Source organism: Canis lupus, chromosome 16, assembly GCF_048164855.1.
Source record: "Canis lupus baileyi chromosome 16, mCanLup2.hap1, whole genome shotgun sequence".
Taxonomy (NCBI): domain Eukaryota; kingdom Metazoa; phylum Chordata; class Mammalia; order Carnivora; family Canidae; genus Canis; species Canis lupus.
Window position 1 is genome coordinate 36,229,243 of NC_132853.1, and position 20,382 is coordinate 36,249,624.

Consider the following 20,382-nt stretch of genomic DNA (forward strand, 5'->3'; position numbering starts at 1 on the left):
ACTAAAACCTGGAGAGGGGGTGGGGCTGAAGTTCCAGGGTAAGAGCAGGGGAGCCGGGCCTAGAACTCAGATCTCAGACACACCCCACCCCCATCCTGGACAGCCATTTGCAGGAAAGGGCTGGATTACCAGTAGGTCCCCAGCCTTTTGCTGGCTGAGGAGGAAGGTCTCAGATCTGAGGCCAAATAACTCCTGGAGACCAGCCAGCTGGGCTGTTTTGTGGCCCTTCCACGAGTGCAGGTAAGTTGGGATCTCTATCTGGTCTTGGAGAGAAAGAGAAAAGCCTGTGGTTTCAGGATGCCATTCTAGTAACCAGAAGGGCAAAGACGCAAAGAGATCCTAAGGGTTGGGATGGAAGGTGAAACTTCCAAGTTCTTCCTTTGACCTTGGCCAAGGTCGTTCCCTTTGGCCTCACTTGTCCTTATCATCTAATGAGGGGAGAATCTCATTTAAGGCCCAGCGAACAGAAGAAAGGAACAGTTGGTAGGGCAGCCCTCAGCCTGGTGCTGTCCCCTAGGCGGGACCGAGCCCCAGATAGGCGGGGCACCAGGAAGGGAGCGCGGGAAGCGCCTGGCGCTGCGCTGCATCCAGCCGGAGATGGGCTGCAACAGGGTGAGGGTCTGGGGGAGGGGGACGGAGGAGGGCCCGGGTTCTGCGTCCTCTACGTGGATCGGTCGCCTCCAGCCAAGGGTCTGCACGCCCCCTCCTCTTCTTAGACTCCTCTGGCCTTGCCCCTCCCTCTCACATTCCCAACTCCCAAGGACAACTTGTCGCTTCAGAAACCCTCGGGGCTTCTTTCTGTCCCCCAGACTCTTTCTCCCCTACTTCTTTTGTCTATGTCTGCATTTGACGGCTTCTCTGGGAAGCGATCCCCGCATCTCCTTCTCTCTTGTCCGTTCTCTCTCTCTCTCTCTCTCTGTCTCTCTCTCTCTCTCTCACACACACACACACACACACACACACACACACACACACACGAGTCTCTCTGTCTGCCGGCCATCTCGGCGCCTTTCCTCCGCGGCTTTGGCCTTTCCCCACGCCGCGCAAGGCCCACTCTTGGAACCGCCGCGCGGTCATCCGACGGCGCCCCAGGAAGGGGGCAGGTGAGATTGGCGGGGGCCCCGCCCGGGCGGCGCGGAGGACGGTGGCGCCCGCGCCAATGCGCCCCCTCGGCCCTGTCCTCGCCCCTGTCGCCCCCTCGCCGGCTCCAGGGGGATAGAGGACGCACGAGTCTCCTTGCACCCGGGCGCCCCAGACCTAGACTCTGCGCCCAGAGGCCTCACGGGCGGGGGGCGGCAGCCCGAAGCCGCCGAGCCCTGGGCCCCGGAGTCGGCACCTGGGTCCCTAGCTCTGGCGCGCCCAAAGCCCGGGTCGCTGCAGCCTCTGAAGACGCGCGGAGGACGGCGCGGTTCGGAGAGGTAGGTGAGACACTCCCCGCCCGGCCTCCGCTCGCCGCCGGAGGCCGCGACCACGCAGCTCAAAGCGAGGCGCAGAAGACCCCTCTGGGGTCCAGCAGTCCCCGGCCGCGCTGTGAGGCCAGCGCGGGCCACCCCGGGCCGCCGGTTAACCTTGGGCTCCGGACGGACCCAGCCTCCCGGGTGGGGCCTCCCGGGACCAGAGCGCAAAGCCTTGACCTCCCGCCCCGCTCGCGCTGGACTCCTGCTCCTAGCCGAGGAGTGTGAGAGGCCGAGGCTCGCCTCCCGTCGCTTCCCCGCAGCCCTGGCTCCCCACAGCCGCGGGCTGAGCGTCTCCGCAGCCTCGGGCCCTCTCCGCCGGGTCTCCCCCTTGCAACTCCAGATTCCAAGCGGATGTAGCCAGAGAGACCGGGCTGTCCGTCCCGAATGGCCTCGCGGGTGGGGGTAGCTTGGAAAGGGAGATGCTATTCTTTCTCCGTGGAAATTAGAAATTGGCCTGGAACTCTGGGTCCAGACGGGAGCACCAGGCCCCCCGGGGGGTAGAATCAGCTCTCTCTCTAGGAGTCCCCTGCAAGGGATGGAGGGAGACTGCTAGGAGGAGTCTCTTCCTTCTGATGGCTTTTCCCTGCTGCAAGGGAATCCAGGTTTCCTTGCCCTCTGGATTGTGCTGGGGCTGGGGTGGCCTCCTGCCTAGGAAAGCATGTATCCAAATCTGCAGGGATGCCTGGGCCGCCATCTTACTTGAAACTCACACTCCCGAAAATGATGCCTGTGCATTTTTGTAGAGGATTTGGTTGTTCATGGTAAGGAGCAAAAGGAGGGAAAGGACCTCAATCTGTATGGACTGGTTCAGGGGCACCTATGTGCTGTTGAAAAGGCGTGCAGAGAGAAGTAGACATAAAGGGGTATGCAGTATTGTGGGGTCTCTCAGGAATTAGTAAACCTCAAGAATCAGTGGGAATTCCTGTATCAGGGCAGCTGTGCCTTTCCCAGTATTTAAGCACCCGGTAAAGATTGAGGATTGGTTAAAAAAAAAAAAAAAACATGCAAAAGAGACAGAAAATTATGTGCTCCCAGTTGTGCTCAATAATAAGGTTCCAGGTGGGAAATTCACATTTTCACCTGTATACACCCCCTCTTCCAAATTAGACCAGTGCATGGTATATTTCACATATTCCACGTATGCTAAATGTGGAAACATACAGCACAGTACAAGCATGATGACCCATCATGGAATGGAGGTGTTCCCTGAGTGAAAGTTCACATTTCTCAGTGTATTTCTCTCACCCTTGAAGGAAGAGAGTCTGGGGCTTTTTCTGATCTGATCTTCCCTGCAAATCCTCTTTGGAGCTGCAGCGCCTCCCTTTCCCTAGAGTCTAGAGCACTTGGTTTCAAGTCCAGCGAGGCCTCCTCACTACCCCAGTCCAGGAGGGGTGAAACCCCCTTCCACTCCCAACCACAACACCATAGACTCCCCAGGAAGTGCATTACCCTACCTCTGCCGTGGTTTAGAACCACCACCCCAACACAAACATACATGTGCACACTACCTCAGAAGAAACACAAGGAAAGGCTTTACTAACCCCAGGCAAGGCACTATGGGAGACCTCAGAGGCCCCTAAGGGGAGCCCCTCACTCTTCTACACTGCAATTTGGGAGACTCAGACCATCCTGAGCAGACGGTTGGCACTTTTGACTTCTCACTGCCTTGGAAGCCACTGACCTCATGATTGGAGCATCTGTTAAGCTGGGAACTTAGTCTCCTGCCCACTCTGTCTCCAACTCCTCTTCCTGGCCTGATTAAAACAAATATTAGTATTCAGATGCTGTTGGTTTAGAAAGAGAGGTAGATTTTTTTAATCTATTGGAATTATCTCCCTCACTTTCTCCTCCCTCATTGCTTACTCTCTGACTCTTAGGTTTTGTTTTCTCTTCCTCTCCAAACACAGAAAGACAGAAAATCCATGACTCTTCTGGGCTTGGGGAGAAGGGATGGAGAGAGAAAGGAGAGAATTTTTGACCCATCCAGTCAGCACCAAGAACTGTGATTGGAGGTGCCAAGTTGTCATTGTAGACCTTGCTGTCCAATGCTTAGACGTAGTTTGATTCTGCAGCCCCCATACCCCAAGATCCAATGGCACCATCTTCCTTAAGAGGAACTAAGGATGTGAGACTAATGCAGTTTTCAAAAACAGGAAGAAGAGAAAATGCTCTAGTTATTTGGGTGGCCAGATGTGGAGGCACATCTGGCAGTGTGGAGGCAGTGTGTAGCTTGGGCAGGTCTGGGCTCACAGAAAAATAAATGAGTCCTCAGTGCTAACCGGGTCGAGGCCAGGCCTGCCACCGAATGAGCCTTGGCCAGGGTAGGCTTGGCCCTGACCTGGTGGGCAGGAGACCCTAGGTTGTTCACCAGGTGGAGGTGGTGGGGAGGGGGGTTGCTGGAGATCCCCGTCCCTTTCCTCCTGCCTGGCTGCCCTACTGGCCCTAGAGCCCAGTCAAAAATCAGGAACAACTGAAAAGGAAAAACAAAACAAAACAAAAAAAATCCTAAAAACATCCAGATTTGCAATCTACTTAGACATCCAGACCCATCTTGCAAACAATGGAGAAAATTTTCTCCTTGGTTGACTTGCACCTTTCCACTCTCCAATTTGGTAATACATACATAGGGTCAGCTTGAGGTTTCAGGTTTTGAGGTTCAGAGCTCAGTCTCTAGGGAGCTAGGCTTCAGGGTCTGTGACCTCTCACCTTTTCCTATGTTCCCCCTGCCTCCTTCCCCTCCCAGACCTTCTCAGAAGATGACTAAGGGCTTTGTGTAGAGCCATGAAATCCCACAATTTCAGAGGATTTCACACTCCTTGAATGCCAGGTTAAGAATTCCTATTTGGATTGATCAGAGGAGTCTGTGCCTGGAAAATGTTGAGACCAAATATGGTCATTAATGTAGGTTTTCACTTTTTTTCCCCTTGGGCTGATACCTCACTGCTTACTAGGTGGATCTCCACCTGCAGAAGCCCCCAGGAGGCTCTCTTCTCCCCACCACTGTCTGTAACCCACTAGGATCTGAAAAGTTGCCCAAATCTCAACTCCTTCTTCCTCAGGAAGATGCCAGAGTGGCTACCTCAGCCCACTTTTCATCCTTGCCCTACCTCCATCCTCAACCCCAGTTACAGGAATAACACCCTTTATCTTGCAGGGATAATTAAGGCCAAAGAGCCCCATCCTCATCACATCCCATCTTGGGGCTCCCTGAGGTGCCCGGTTTCAGTCCTCTGCCTTTGAAGTACAGCCGGGCAGCTGTCCAAGGCTGAATCTTGGCTTGAGTGGAAGTGAGGATTTAGTCCAAAATAACCTGGATATTAACTAATCATAATGAGAAAAATAACCACAAACTTCTGAGCCTCCACTATCCAACGGATTTTTTTTTCCCCTTAAACTACGGCCAAGGCCCCCGACTCGCCAGGACCGGTCAGATTGCCCCAAACTCTTTTATGGCGAGAGAAGTCAATACCCAAAGACTTTGTCCTTTAAAACAGTGTAAGAGGGAGAGGAGCCAAATCGCTACTTACCTCTTGCTCAGCGGTTGCGCTCCCAGGCCTCGGGGACCTCCCGGCTCTGAGGTGAAGCGGACGGAGTGAGGCCCCTCGCAGCCACCTTCTCCCTCCACGGCTCCTCCTCCTGCAGACTGAGGTGTCCCTGCCTCGCGACTCCTGCTGCAGCTCCCGGGAGAGACCGCGTCACCGCCCTCTGCCGTGGGACCAGGTCTTGGGGGGGGGGGGTTCCGGGGGTTCCGGACAGTCGCCTCTCCGTGCGAGGGATTTGTGACAGCAGCGCCCCTCGGTCCCCCAAATCCAAACATTGCTGGGAGCTGTGCGGAACGTCCCCAAGTCCCGTGCAAGGTTCCCTTGCGCTGGGCCAGCAGCGCAGCCGTCCCCGACGGCACGCACCCCGCAGTGCTCGGTTGGGGATCACCTCCCGGCGGGGCGCGGAGCGAAGGTCTCAGGGCCGGCTCCGCGACGGCCTCCCCGCGGCGGGCAGGAGGACCGGGAGGTCGCCGGGCAGGTTGGCGGCCGCACGCAGTGGCCGCAGTCGCCGCGGAGACTCGGCGCGCCGCCCGCCCCAGCCGCCGCCGCCAGCCCAGTAGCAGTCTGGCGCCGCAGGGGTGGGATCTGCAAGCCTGGGACGGCCCGGCTCCGAGCCCGGGGCCTCCCGAGGCGGGAACCTGGCGGAGGGATTAGAAAGGAGGCGTTCAAACCCGCCCAGGCGTCCGGAAGCGGCAATAAAGGGGCGAAGGGAGGTCGCAATCACACAGGTGCCCCCTCGGACGCCGCAACGCCAAGGGCCGGCGGACTCCCGGCGTCTGCGGTCTCCCGAGGAGATGGGGTCGGGTGGGGGCTCCGGCCGGCCACCCGCGGCTGTGCAGGCTGACCCAGCGCCTCGCCTCAACCGGGATCTTGGCGCGCGGGGACCCGCAGAGGCTGCGACAGGGCGCGCTTTCCGAGGGAGCGTCTTGCCGCTCTTCTGCCCCGGGGGCGAGTGGGTCCTGGGATCGGCCACCCCGCGCACCCAGAGTTCATTTGCTCCCTCCGGCCTACGGCGCCTGCACCACTTGCCCCCATTCCCGGCCCCGGATTTCTCCTCCTGGATGCGCCCTTCCTCCCCACAATTAACTAACGATCTAGCGAAACCCCGCCAGGTCCACCTCTATCCTCCCGAACCGGCTAATTAACCAGAGAGCCTTAAGGAGACCGAGGAGTCCTCAATGGGCAGTTTGGAACGAGGGGGCGCTGGCGGAGTCATTAACCTCCCGGTAAAGATGGGTAAAGGAGACGCGCCTGGCTGCCTCGCGGCCCCCGTGGGCCCTTCTCAGCACGCGGGTTTGCCGGCTCCACCTGCCCCCGCGCTCCGGCTCCCGGCTCCTGTCTGGCTCCCTCTTTGTCATTCTCTTTAGCTGCTTTCAGCGGCCCCTTTCTTTGTGTCTGCTTCTGTCTACCTGTTGACGGCCTCTCCCTCCCCTACCGCGCCCAACCCGAGGCCAAGAGAACTTTAAGGTCATGGCTAGCGGCCCGGCTGGCCGTCTAGGCTCCCGGGTCTCAGACTCGGCCCCTGGGCCCTGGCTGGGATCCAGGGAGCTAGAGATCCATCCGGGGATCTCCGCAGCGAGCGAGTCCTTTCCGAGGGAAAAACGGATGCTGAAACTTTCAGTTCCTTTTCCGTATGGGCCAACTCGGGACAAGGCCACAAATGGCAGAAGATCCAGGCCCCAGTGGAGAAAAAGCTCCATGTCATTTTCAATTAGAGCCCCAGAGACCTTGCTCACTCCTCTGCGCGGGCAAGGGTGCAACGAGGTCAGGATGGGTTTGTGGGCCCACCTGTCTCTGTCCTGGAGCGCCCAGTACCTGTGAGCAGGTGCCCGTTTTTCTGGTGCAGGCCAGGTGACAGTATTCACCAGACCTTATGATATAATTGTTCGTCTTCTCTTTTAATTTTTCCTGTCAGATGCCCAAGTCTATTTCACTGCCTCCCTCTGCGTCACATTTGAGGTATTTGTATGTGAATGGTGGGTGAAAGGTTCTTAACTCTTCACTCAACTGATACTTTAAAATACTGATGAAAACTATTGATTCTTTCCGGAGGGGGGGGGATACTTTTGTAGTACTCACCAAATCCCACAATTTCAGAGGATTTCAGACCCCTTGGACCCCAGGTTAAGAACTCCTATTTGGATTGGTTAAAGAAGCTGATGTCTGGAAAATGCTGAGACCAAATATGGTCAGTTAATACAGGTCTTCACTTTTTTGCCTGTAGCTGATACCTTGGTGTTTACCAGGTCAACCTTCGTCTTTAAAAACATCCAAGCAGCAGTGTCCCTCTCTCCACCTCTACCTGCATGCGGGGCCTGGGTTCCCAGTGGGAATCGGTTTTTCCTCTTTCCCTGAACAGGGTCTCGAGCTTTGCTGGGGAAAACTGATCATGGACTGGTCCAGGGTGGGACCAGCTGCTAGAAAGAAGTGGGACTTGGGCAGCCTCCCAGGAAATAAAAAAATAAGTACTGAAACATCTGGAAAGGGAAGGCTATCTGGTGACAACCCCCTAGGTAATGCTGTCTGAGGGCCAAGCAAATAGGGATCAAGCAGTGGAATGTTCTTTTTTGTTCCTTATTAATCTACTTATTCAGTTTCCTCAGAGACCCCAACTCATTGTGGGACTGAGGGTTTAGCCAGGGTTAGAGGCTGGGGATTCCAAACTGTGGGTTGAGAGGGGAAGGACTTGCTCCTAAAAGTTTTTGTAATTTTGTTAGTAAGGAGCCAAGCACATCAGGTAGCCCCTGCCAAACCTGGAGGACCTCTAGTTTCACCCAGTCTGTGTGTTGTGGCTTCTTTAGACTCTTCATCCGCAGCCTAGTAACAGCTCTCCAGCCTTCTCCCTACCTGTGACCTGACCAAGCTGGAACTCCCTGAAGAAAGTCAGATTTCATTGAGGTCTGGGAAGTGAGCAAAATTCCTTCTTTTAGGAGGACTACCTACATTCAGACAAATTAAGGGAACTGGAAATTGGGATGCCTGGGTGGCTCAGCGGTTGAGTGCCTGCCTTTGGCTCAGGGAATGATCCTGGAGTCCTGGGATTGAGTCCCGCGTTAGGCTCCCAGGATGGAGCCTGCTTCTCCCTCTGCCTGTGTCTCTGCCTCTCTCTGTGTGTCTCTCATGAATAAATAAATAAAATCTTAAAAAAAAAAGGAAGAGGAAATTATCCAGCTTATCACACACACACACCCTAACACACACAGACACCACAAAACCCAGCCCCTCCAGGTTAGACCTCAATTGCCTACATATTTCAAGCAAATGCTTTTTGGGGAAGGAAAGACTCCAACCCATTGCTAGTTGTCTTTCTCTGGGCTGACACAACCACCACCTACCAGCCCCCACAGTTCTGGGCTGTAACAAGAAGCCAATGGCTGGCTAATAGTATTCAGACCCCTGCCTGAAAATAAAAAGGAAAAATAAACAATTTTCTGCTTGGGACAACTTAAACTGAATAATTCAGGCTGGGAACACCTGACCTAAATGCTTTTAATCAGAGCAGAAGAAATATATGCCCATTTGTTCCCTACTTTACTAATTAAAAAAAAAAAAAGCTAATTGGTGTTCTCAGGAACCTCCGACTGAGGGTCAGGAGCCTCAAGCCATCTCTCCACCCCTTCTCAATTCCCTGTGCCCCACCCCTCCCCCCACAAGGCCATCCCCACCGTGGAGTTGGCCTCTTTCAGACAGACAATGGGAGGGGGGTGCCCTCAGACCATCTGGCCCCGCCCCTGCACCAGAACTTTGGCCCTGAAAAAGCAGTGCTGTCATTGGCCAGAAGTTCTCACCCAGCAGGGTCTTCCCCCTTCTGGGATTCCTGGACTAGTTTCTGGGAGCAGAGACCTCTCACTGGCTGCAAGTCAGCACTGCTAACTAGGGGGGTGCAGCTCCCGCTGGAGCCCCAGAGCTTAGCTCAGTGCTAGGCACACAGTAGACACTCAGGAGATGTTTGTGGAATTCAGAATGAGAGTTCCCACCAGGCAAAGGTCTGTGATTTGTCTGGGGAGTCTCTGAGGCCTGGAGAACCCCAAAGCTTCCTGATGCCCAGGAAATGAGCAAGCTCTAGTTTTTAAAAAGTATTTCTCAGATATTCTGCTTTAATTCCAGCTCTCTGGGTCCCCTTTTTCCACCCATTCTCTAAAGCAGGATCTTGCTCACTCCAGCAAAAGGAAATGCTCATTGAGAAGCTGAATGAGAATATGCCACCACTTCCCAGACCTTTCCCCCACCAGATCCAGATACTTCAGGCTAAAGGGAGTTTGAACCTGAAATGAGCCAGATAATTGCCCCAATTCTCTGCTCCTTATTGAAGAGGTAGTTACAGGCCAAGGGGTTCAAGGGGCCTCACTTTTATGGACATTGCTCTAAGTCAAAAGAATACATTATACATATACAGGCTGAGAACATACCCTCCAACCTAGACTAGCTCTCTGAGAACAAAGCAGGCTTCCTCCTCCCCCCCTTCCCTCCTCCCCCCTCCCTTATTCCCTCCTTTTCTCTTTTTATTAATAGGTATTATTTACTAAATACTCCCTGTTCACCAGGCACTGTGCTAAATCCTAGACACATTGTACATTAATTAATCCTTACAACAACCCTAAGAGTTAAGATATCCAGATTTTGCAGATGCAGAAACTGAGTCTCCTTATCCCAGCATAAAGCCTGTGTGTGTGTGTGTGTGTGTGTGTGTGTGTGTGTGTGATATGTTGATATGATACCAGCAGATCTGAATGTTCAAGTGGTATAAGGGGGATGGAAATAAAGAAAATTGACAATGAGAAGATCTTAAAGTTTTTGAAATATGGAATGTTTTAACAGAAAGCAGATAGTTTCTCCTGCCCTAAAGTGAACAAAGAAGTGATGCAATTAACTGGCTAATTCCCAGCCCCAAATGCTTTCCCTGGAAATGGGCGGATAATGAGGCCGACAGTATGTTCGCAGTTGAATTCGCCTGATGTTGCTCCATTTCTCCCCCTAACTTTTGCGAATCAATTGGGCAATCACAGTGAGACGCACAGACGCCTCCCGGACGCTCGCATACTGGCACGCGCACGCACACGCACAAGATTGCTGACACACACAGACCCAAATTTATCCTGCCTCTGGAGTCTTTTATGATTCAGCCTCGGGAATGAAAATAGAGTTTGGCGAGGAATAATGTGCCCGAGGCTTGCTAGGGCGCAGCTGCTCCAGATGTGCTCTCAGTAATTAGGCGTCCAGAGAACCCCTGCCCGGAGGGGAAGGCGCGTCTCCCGGGGCGGGCGGAGGACCTGAGCCCTGGGCGGCGCTGCGCCCCTAGTCTGCCCCGTGGTGGGCGCGTGCCCTTTGCTGCCCTGGGCCCTGGGGGCCCCCTGGCTCCTCTTCTTCCCTTCCTTCCCCGCAGGGGGTTCTCGGGGACCACTGTCCTAAGAGGAACTTTGGAGAGATGTGTTCAAGAAGGCCTCACAATATAAAATGGCATCTCTGCCTTGGCAGAAGTAGAGGGACCCCAGTTTTTCCTACCCTGTGCTTCTCAGGTTCTGGGCGTCTCTAAGCTTAGACTCATAGGGACTGGGTCCCCGAGTAAGGCTTCTTTTTCCCACCTGTACTTTGGCTTCCTTTCCTATAATTCGACTGGCCATTTGAACCAAGGAGAGTGACGTTACTGTCTGCCCCAAAGGCCTGCCTCCTTTGGGTTTATGGGCCAGTTGTCTATTCTGCACCTTCTCTTAGTCATCAGGGCCTCTTACAAAGTATTCAAACCTCACAATACCCCATCCAGTAGGTCGATTTTCATCCATACCTTGAAGGACTAAGGCACTTGCCCTCCATCAGGCACTTCTAGGGAGGTTATGAACACTGAGCTGGCCATGTCCTGGAAGGGAGGGTCTTGGCTCCCAGTCCTGTATGTAGATGGTCCTGCATCTGCTTCCAATTCCCTTATGTGCTCCTCCAAATCTTAAATCCAGAAAACCTCAAACTTCCAAACAGACAACCCCCAAAGTCTGCCTTTCTGGAAATGAATTTTGCCTACGAGGAATACATTTTTTGCTGGGGTGGTGCTAACGTGAGAACATTCGGTTCTCAGAGTAGAGGACGTGTCCTCCGGCTCTGCCTCACCATTTTAATAGCTGCTGTGATCTTGGGCTAACCACTTCAGGTCTCAGTGTCTTCGTCTGCATTATGGGCGGGTGGGGGCTAAGGATTCAGGCGCTGCCCTTGAGCAGGCCTCTGGCGAGACCACAGGCGCTGGGGCTATGGAAGGCTCCCCCCCCCCCACCCCCCGAGCCCGGAATGAGTGAGGGTAGGGGGTGGGGAGCGGAGGGAGCCAGGAGGAGCTGCCGATTCCTTCCCCAGCCCTCACCGGTTTCCTCGTGTTTCTCTTGCTTGGCAGAGGGCGCCAAAGGCGACGCGCCGGCGGCCAGCTGGTGGCCAAGCCCAGCGCGTCTGCGAAGCGGCCGAATCACCACCGCGGGACCCAGAGCAGCGCGAGGACTCAACGCCAGGGCGCCGCCTAGAGGTCGGCCGCGGCCTCGGCTCCCCCGCCAGCGACAGCAGAGCGGCTTCCCCGTGGCGACCAGAAATCCGGGTCAGAAAAATCCAGCCTGGGTCTCAGGGATGCGGCTTCCGGCACCTCAGACTGCTCTGAAATCCACCCCTCCCGCATAAGGAACCGTAGGAAAGGAAACGGAAGAAGAAGGCCCAGACATATTTATTCTCCTTGTGACTCCAACTAAATGGAAGTGTGTGTGTGTTGGGGGGGGGGTCTCCATTTGGGTGTCTTTGAGAATCCTGGGTTCTGCATCTGAGTCTCTACTGCCTCCTCTCACCATTCAGTGGCCAGTCCCCTTCAATTATGCTAGAACTCCGCTTTATCTTCAAGGAGGGACAAAGTAGGGAAAAGTTGCCCCTAAATCTTACAGCATGCTCACCTACACTTTCTGAATAATTTGGAGATCGCCAGCTTTGGGGAGAGTATTCAGAAAACATCTTAGGGTGAAAAGAAACATTGCCTAAATGGCCTTTATTCACTGAGTGACCATCAGTTCAACTAGTGTCTGAGTGGCATTCAGGAGGGTGCCTGTTGGCACTAGCGCCTCTGTTGGTGGGTGTCTGTGCTGGGCATTGAAAGTTGACTCATTTGGGGCCAGGCCACCCCGGAATAAGAAGGCTGGCTGGCATCTATGGGAATGTATTTGAGGGTGCAGTTCAGCCTCATGCAGAGAGTTGTTTTTTAAATGCAGATCCATGGCTAGGGATCGGGGTAGGGAGAAGCTACAAAACCCTTGAAAAGTATATGCACGTCTTGCATGTGCACAGATCCATCTGTTCTGTGGCCGTGGCCTCTTCAGATTTTCTAGCATCCAAGACTCTAAAATGGTTCAATCCCCTTTCCTCGGCCCCGGGGAATCATGAGACCCAGGTCAGCAATGGGCAGGGAGCCAGCAAACAGACCTGCCCCCATTGCAGGCCTCTAGAGTGGGGCAGAGGGTGGGTAATAACAGTCTTGAATGGTGTGGAAACTACTGGCCTCCCAACCTAACAGCTCTCAGAGGCAACTCCTCAGAGGAGGGGTGACTGCTAGTAGCTGCCATCACAGTATTTTTTAATAAAAATAGAGCATGATAAAGAGTGAAATGAGGGAGTTCGGGCACATAATAAGGAGGGAGCTGGAGGTGCCTCCTCATGCATATCCTGGAATATGAATATTGGGATGGAAACAAGCTACTTCCTGTCTTCCAGCTGTTAATAAGCTCCCCCCTTCCTCCTCCTGGGGCAAGGAAGGACCCAGAGAGCACTACTCCCAACACGGACTGGCAGGGATAGAGTGGGGCTGCCTTTCAAAAAATTTTCAAACTGTAGACCATAGTATTTTCCCTACCCATGCCATTTTTTATAACTTTATTTTTTTAAATTTTCTTTCTTTCTTTCTTCTTTCTTTCTTTCTTTCTTTCTTTCTTTCTTTCTTTCTTTCTTTCTTTTCAAGTAATCCCTATGCCCAACGTGGGGCTCAAACTCACAACCCCGAGATAAGGAGTTGCATACTCTGTGGAATGAGCCAACCAGGTGCTCCTGTCTTTTTTTATCACTTTAAAAAGAAGTCGCCAGAAGTGGTTTTGGGGCCTTTTCTGGAATGAGGGTCCGGCGTGGAGCCAGCAGGTCACACAGGGCCACACCTGTGTCCATCTGGGAAGAAGGGGCTGTCAGTACACCAGACCCCCTCCAAGGTCTGCAGCCGGACCCAAGTCCTGGACCCAGCCCTGACTGAACCCGATTTCATCTTAGCCCTCCAACAACTCTTAGACCAGAATCCTTGGTATTTTTTTTGCTGAATAACCGTGAGGCATGATCGAATTCTTGGCTCTCCCACCCAGAAGTGTGCCTAAGCAGACCCCTCCAGGAGACAAAGTGAGCAGAAAATCAACTTCACACCCACTTATCTGGAGCCCGCAGTGAAAAGGGATTTTCCGTGGTCTGGATTCACCGCGGCCTGTCAGCGATTCCAAATCCGGATTCCACAAAGTTTAGTAAAAAACAAAAAACCAGAAGCAAAACAAAAACAACAACGAACGATCCAGTAGTGGAAAAGAACTATAGGGAGGGCAGTGGAAGTGCCAGGTAGTGGTTGTTTTTGTTTGACTCGGAGGCTTTGAAGGAGCCGGACAGGAGCCGGTGGCAGAGCTCGGGCGACGCCAGTTTGGACACGACTCGGCGCTGGCCGTCACCTCCACTCTGGCCAAGACCGGCCTCTCGGTGTCTCTTCTGGGAGCCCCTGCCCTCGCTCAGCCCCTTTCAGGCCTTCTGAGCCTCTCTCCCCTTTGAGCAAGTACCTGGCAGTAAACGGGTGGGGCAGGGCAGAGGTCTGGCAGCTAGAGACCGAGGAGGAGAAAATAAAAAACCCGCTTTCGGCGGAAAGATGCAAAGAACCGAGGCCACAGGGCGTGGCCGGCAGAGCCCCGGCTCCGGCGGGGAAGGACGGGGCGTCTGGCTCCGCGGTGGCGACGAGCCCCGAGCCCCGGGAGCCGAGGGGGCTGTGCGTGGGGCTCGGAGAACTGTCAGCCTAGACGGTGGCTGCCGTCCTGGCCGCCGCGCTGGGCGACTCCCCGAGGAGGCGAGTCCCCGGCGGGCTCGGCCGAGGCAACGTCCCGGGGGCCGGCGGCCCAGGCGGCTTCTCCCCACGCGGACGCAGTCCGCTCGGGCGAAAGAAAGGGGCCGGGGCGCCTGCTTCGGCGGCTCGTAAATTTGTTTCCCTTTCCTTTAACCCGCCCCCCGGCCGTCTTTCTTTTCAGGACATGAGGGGATGTAAACCATTTGAAGTTCATCAACACGGTGAAGTTTTATTGTATTTCCGGTCCCCAAGATTTATACCCGGGAGGGGGAGCGGGCGGCCCGCAGACTCCCTCGCTCCCTCGGACTCCCCCGCCGGACACGTGGCCGCTCGGACCCTCGCCTCCGGGGCCAGGGCGGGAGGGAGCCGGGCCGGATGGCGACAGGCCGCTGGCTCCGCACCGCCCGCACCTGCCGCACCTTCCGACGGCCGCTCCCGCCCCGCGCCGCTGCCGCCGCGCAGGTGAGTCCGCCGCCCCGGCCCGCGGGGCCCCCCGCCCGCTGCGGGCTGTGTGCGTGGGCACCTGCGACGGCGCGGGGGTCTGCAGGGGGCAGGAGGGGCATCCGTCGGTGGGGGCGGGGAGCGAAGGGCCCAGGCTGAAGGTCAGGAAGGAGGATGCAAACCTGTTCTCTGTCCCCATCTGAGTCCTCAGCCTCTCGGCTTCGTTTGCGAATTCGGAATGGATGGTCCTATCTGGGACGGCTCAGCCCCTGCGGAGCCAGTGCCCCCACCCCACCCCAGGACGTTTCTGGCAGGGCAACTACACAGCGACTGTTTAGGTCAACCCGCTGTTCTTGCCTGCCGTGTTCTTCTGTTTGCTCCCTAGTCTTTCTGGTACTTTCTCACACTCTGCTTTTCTGTCTGTGTCTCCAGCAGTCACGTTCTCAGCACTCACCTCCACTCTCCTGTCTATACTCAAGTATCAAATCAGGGGTTTGGCTCAGGGCTCTCAGAGCTACCCTGAATGACCCCAGAATAGAGGCACTAGCCCGATGGGGAGTGTAGACACACCTTGATAACCATCTGAAGGTGAGCAATCTTATCCGGGGAGACCTCCAGCTGCAGAGACGGTGGTGGAGAGGCGGTGACCAGGCAGGTGTATCCGTGAGACCCTGCCCAGGCCTGGGGTCCCCATCCACGAGGGCTCCTGGAAGAGAGCAAAAGTCACTGGAATCTGAGCTGCCAGGACTGGCTCCAGAGGCCTGCCTCCAGTTCTTTGGACATGTTGTTTACTAGCAACTGGGTTCTGTTGGGAAAGTTGTGGAGGAAAATGAAGTTAGCTGGCCAGCCGATTTGGCCCACAAAATGGCTGCAGGGGCCTGCCCTCAGTGAGCCCTTGACCTGGAGCGTGAACTGGAACTGCTGAGTGAATTAGGTAGTTTCATGTTGTTGGGCCTGGATTTCTGAACACAACAACATTAAACCACCCGACTCACGGCAGTTACTGCTCCTCGCTTAGCTGGAGGAGTGGGGAGCTGGGTAGGGAAGCAGAGGCAGGTCTAGTACATCACCCATGCAAAATGGTGAAGAGGTTTGAGGTCCCTCACCCAGAAGCAGCGAGGATGTTCCCCTGGAAAAGAGATCTGGGAAGTCCTATGGTGTCTTTCTGCTTCTGTATTTTTTTTTTTTTTAAGTGTGTGTTGGGAGGGAAAGGGGGAAAGTGGAGCATTCCACTCTCCAGAGGCACCTTGCTGGGCTGTTGCATAGAGCCAACAGCTCTGGTTAGGGTTTCAGGCTTTCTGCCTTGGGATCTTGGGCTCCTGCCTACATTTAGGTTTTCCCAAGTAGGTCTCTCCAACTTGGCAAATGCTTGATTTCAAGAGATACACAGGGGAGTCCTTGAGGTCCTTGTAACCCTTGGAGGGGGAACAGGACTCCACTTCAACAGGAAGCTTCAGGTCCTTGAAGAGGGCTCAGTATGTCCTATTCTAAAAGGGAAATAACAGGATCCAAAGTAGCCTCAGCCTGGGGGCCTACAGGGGCCTTCCTAGAGCCCCCTAGTGGGGCAGAGGTGAGGCAGAAAAACGTCCTACCTTTCCCAAGCCCTCAGCTCCTTCCCCACAAAGTGGCCAAGGCTTCCCCATAGACTCCTGGGCTGGGCTGCAGGTTAACCTCATCCACTGGGACAGGGGCCTGACTTGCTGGCTAAAGGGGAGCCCAGGCTGTTAAGCAATTCGTTCTAGACTTATGGACTGCCAGGAGGCCGAGTAGGGGGGTGGGGCAGGGGCAAAGCTGTGATACCCTCTTTGACCCCAACCCATTTCAGGCTGCTGGCTCTCTGCCCAGGAAAGGAATAACTAGAAATGCTGGCGGAAGGAGGGGGCCGGTCCAAAGCATAAGCTAACTTTTGTTCCCAAACTTTCCCCCCTGCTTGAGGCAGAGGAAGTGTGCAAAGGGGCCGGGAAAGAGGCCAACCGGATGGGGCTCAGGCGCCAAGCTGACATGGAGGGTGAGGGTGGGGGTGGTGGTGGTCTTTGAACAAGGGGCATCTGCTAGGAGTGGAAGGGCCCTTAGGAGACCCACCCCCAGCCCTGGAAGAAATGCAGCCTTCAATCCACCATCCTGGTGAGCAAAGGCCAACAATGCTGTTCCTTGACATTTTCTTGTCCTCCAGCCTGGGTGGAGGTGGCCTGGAGTGTCTTACTGCCTTACCTTTCTTCTCTCTGGGCCTCTCACAAACCTGCCCAACCACTCGGAGCCCGGAGCCTGACTGTCTTCCATCCCTGGCGTCTCTTGGCCACCCCCTCCCAGGAACTGTGCTGTAAAAAGAAAAAAAGGGGGATGTTAGAGAGAAAAGAGGAAATAAAGTCTTTGGAAAGAAGAGAGTTTTACAACAGCCACAGGTTTTATGGAAGCAATTCCGTAATAACCTCCTACCTGCTCAGCTCCTTTCCGCCCCGCCTGCCGCCCACCCCGTTTGGCCTCCTGGATGCCCCCTCCCAAAGAGCCAGCCACCCCCACGGCCTTCCAAATCCCTGATGGCTGAGAGTTGGTAAGAAGATTCCCGAGGTCTGCTTGGGCCGCTGACCTCTCCGTTCTGCCTTTCACCTCTGACATCCTGGGAGGGAGATTTTGCAGAAGATTTCGTTACTTTCCAATTAAAATCCCCACTTGGAGGGTTTAGAAGCACTGGGGTTTGAACCCATGTGTGTACATTCGATGTGATCCATTTTAGAGGCAGTTTTGGATGAAAACTGAAGGTTATGGGGACCTTGATTTCTTCGCTCCCCCTGAAGCAAGATCCCCACACCTCTATCTTTCCCAGAGTGGGTCTGGATTCTGGTTCTGGGTCAGAAGAAATATCTCTGGCTGGCTGGGGACATAGACTTGGGGACCTTTCTGATTTCGTTGGAGACCGCAATGCTTTGGTATGACCCCCACAGTTACCTGAGGGCTTTCACATTCAACTCATCTTTGCCCACTGGCCAGATTCACACTTGTGAGGGACACACTTGTGCACAAGCAAGGGTGCCCTTCATTCTTATGCCCATCACTACCATGAAACAAGGATCACACAACGCACGCTGTCCCTGCAGTTTGGGATGAGATATGCAGTAAAGGGTGTCATAGTCAGACAAAAAAGTCACAAAATTTCATGACCTCTCCTGGGCCAATTCAAGGCATTTCCTTCACCTTCCAGAGAAATATTTCAGGAGAAAGTTGTAAAAGAATTCAGATGTAAGTCACATGCATTTGTTGGAGGATGCGGTATATATTTTGCTTGAATATCAAGTCAACAGGAGATTTTCAAGCAAAGCTTTCTAATCAGCTACTGTTTTATAGCCAAAATTCAAGTACACAAATACTCAAGTTTTTGCCTTTTCCATAAGTGTGTGATGGTTATAAAAATGTATGCACAAGCTTCTGGGTGATAGATCTTCTTATATGAACAGAATTGCAAACCCACATCATTCACAGGGGTTTTACACGCATCCACATACGCATCATCGGATCTTCTATGTGAACGCCCAAGCACATCCAGTATTATAAGTTGGGCATATTTATTTATTACATAGTCTATACACTGCATAGAGCACAGCCACTCTGGGTCCCCATAAATAAATATCAATTTGAAATATACCTACAGGATACACACATAAATTCAAATACAGCATGCATAAATTTCAGTTTAGCTTATCTATTAAAAACAAACTTTTCCCCCTTTCCCATTTATTGTTTTTCCTTTTGTTTTTCCTTCTCTTTCTTTTCCTTCCCTCTGTTTAGATTTTCTCTCTCTTCTCATTGACAAGAATCTCTCCAAAAGCTGCCCCTAAAGCACAGGCACTCACCGGCTGGGCTGGTCCTGGCCAGGGTCGGCCTCTGTTCTCCCCACTTCGGCCTCGCTCCTGGCTGCTCTGGGCCCCAGTGTGGCCAAAGGTTGCAGCTTTCCCCTGCCTGCCCTTCTCCGAGCCACCAGTTACTGGCCTTAGCTGTGTTCAGGCGCGGCTCCGGTGCTGGGAATGGCTGGAGCCTGCGAGGGAAGGCAAGGTTTTCCTTCTTTCTCTTTAGGATTAGGGGTGGGGTGGGGAGCAGTTTGCTCTCAGGACAAAGTGACACCCCCCCCACCCCACACTCAAGCAACCTCTCTATTAAGCATCTTTAGAAGCTGGACTCCAGGGCGGCAATCCTGTTTGCCTCCTTCCTTCACAGTGGGTACCATTGTTTGGGAGAGGAAACAAGGTTTTGAGGGTGTCCACAGACTCAGAGCACCCAAACAAGGGGCTTCTTCCCAGCTGACCCTTTAACCCTTCCCCTGAGCTGGAGTTGAGCTCCAATTTGGGACTGCAGTGTTTTCTAGAAAGCCTGGCTGGGGTGGGACCATTGCTTGATGTATCCTCATCCCCACCTGGAGGGAGGAGAGCTAGGGTGCAGGGTACAGAGTCCAGGGCTTGGGCACGCATGTTCATTCTCTTCCCTCCAGGGTTGCCTCTCCTGAGTGGGCTGAGACCTCAAAACCTGTCATTTTGAAACTGTCCCCACCCTCCAGTTTTAGGAGCAAAGGCTAAGCTCTGGTCTCAGAAAAGAGGCCTGGGTCTCCTCCTTACCCAGCACCTAGGAGCCACCAGGGCTGAGGAGCAAGTCCCCATACAGACAGTAGCTCACAACCTTAGACCTTATCTGCTGGGACTCTCTACCCTTGTAGGGCACAAGTCATGAGGCCAGGTATTCTTCCCCTAACTTCTTCCCTAAACTAAGGGCCCCTCTCGACTTCTCTCTCGTATTGCAGAGAGAGGCAGCAGCAACGTCTGGGCGGGGAATGGGAAGCAGAAGGGCTAGTCAGAGCCCAGCGCCTGCACAGCTTGGGTCTTAAGAACAGCCCAGCGCTGTGACTTTTCTATAAATAAAAAAAAGGCCCTGCCCACAGTCCACATGGCCTTTTGGGCCCTAATTTATATACTAGAGAAAGTCATATACTCAGTCCGCCATGCTTCATAACACCATTATTTATGGCAGGAGAGAGGTTTTTTTTTTTTTTCTTTGAAGAATGTATTTATTACAGGTAAAGCCAACAGCAGACTCCATACGTCTGGCAAATCGAGAACAGGTGCTTTGCCTTAACTGTGATTCATTCACTCTGCGCGCAGCTTTCTCGCTGTTGAGTCCGGAGAGCTCCCTTGACTTTTCCAAGCGTCCAGCCGCTACTTAGAAGAATTTGCATCTGATTTTTGTTTTCCCACTTGGGTCCCATGGAAAAAGCAGAGCTTCATGCTGTTTGGTTCCGGATCTGCTGGGCTGTCGCCCTCGGAGAGCTGGGGTGGGAAAGGAGGGGGCCGGCTGGGCGCCGGCATTGATCTTTAAAAAATCATTTTGAAATCGCCATAATGTGAAGAAATATGGCGCTTCACCCTCGTATTTCACACGTAATGACACGAGATGGCTTCATTTGGAAAAGAAAAGCGGGCGGGAGTGTGTCTGTGTGTGTGCGCTCGCGGAGGTGATCCACAGCCTTCTGCACGGCAGAGGGGTATGTGGCCAAAAAGATAAAACCTCACATTAGAATGGCCCCGCTTTTGTTGAAAGGACAGGGCTGGGGACAGCCTATCGGTTAAGGGCCCAGGGCCCGGCGATGCTAAGAAAACCCGCCCCAGCCTGCTCCTAAACCCAACCGGGGGAGAATCGGGGCTGGCCAGGGGCTGCGCCTCCCTGTGCGCCTGCACCACAAGAAGCCACTGTACCCAGGGCACAAGCTGGAGGAGCAGCGGCTGGGAGATGAGCCAGGAAGCCAGCCGGGGCCCCAGGGGAGTCCCAGCGCAGAGCCGCAGAGTAGATACCAATAAAACGGGCTATCTGAAAG

General features: G+C 54.1%; 2 long non-coding RNA genes across 2 annotated transcripts; one reads left to right on the forward strand and one right to left on the reverse strand.

The window, feature by feature from the left end:
• The first annotated feature begins 485 nt into the window (after nucleotides 1-485).
• Nucleotides 486-14,304, forward strand: LOC140607499 (uncharacterized). The gene is made up of 2 exons (XR_012009500.1): nucleotides 486-612; nucleotides 11,373-14,304. It is a non-coding gene; the product is annotated as an uncharacterized lncRNA (long non-coding RNA).
• Nucleotides 14,305-14,599: 295 nt separating this feature from the next.
• LOC140606585 (uncharacterized) lies at nucleotides 14,600-19,392 on the reverse strand. Its single transcript, XR_012008918.1, has 3 exons — nucleotides 18,377-19,392; nucleotides 16,740-16,846; nucleotides 14,600-15,234 (listed from the first exon to the last, which is right to left on the reverse strand). It is a non-coding gene; the product is annotated as an uncharacterized lncRNA (long non-coding RNA).
• Between the last annotated feature and the right edge of the window lie 990 nt (nucleotides 19,393-20,382).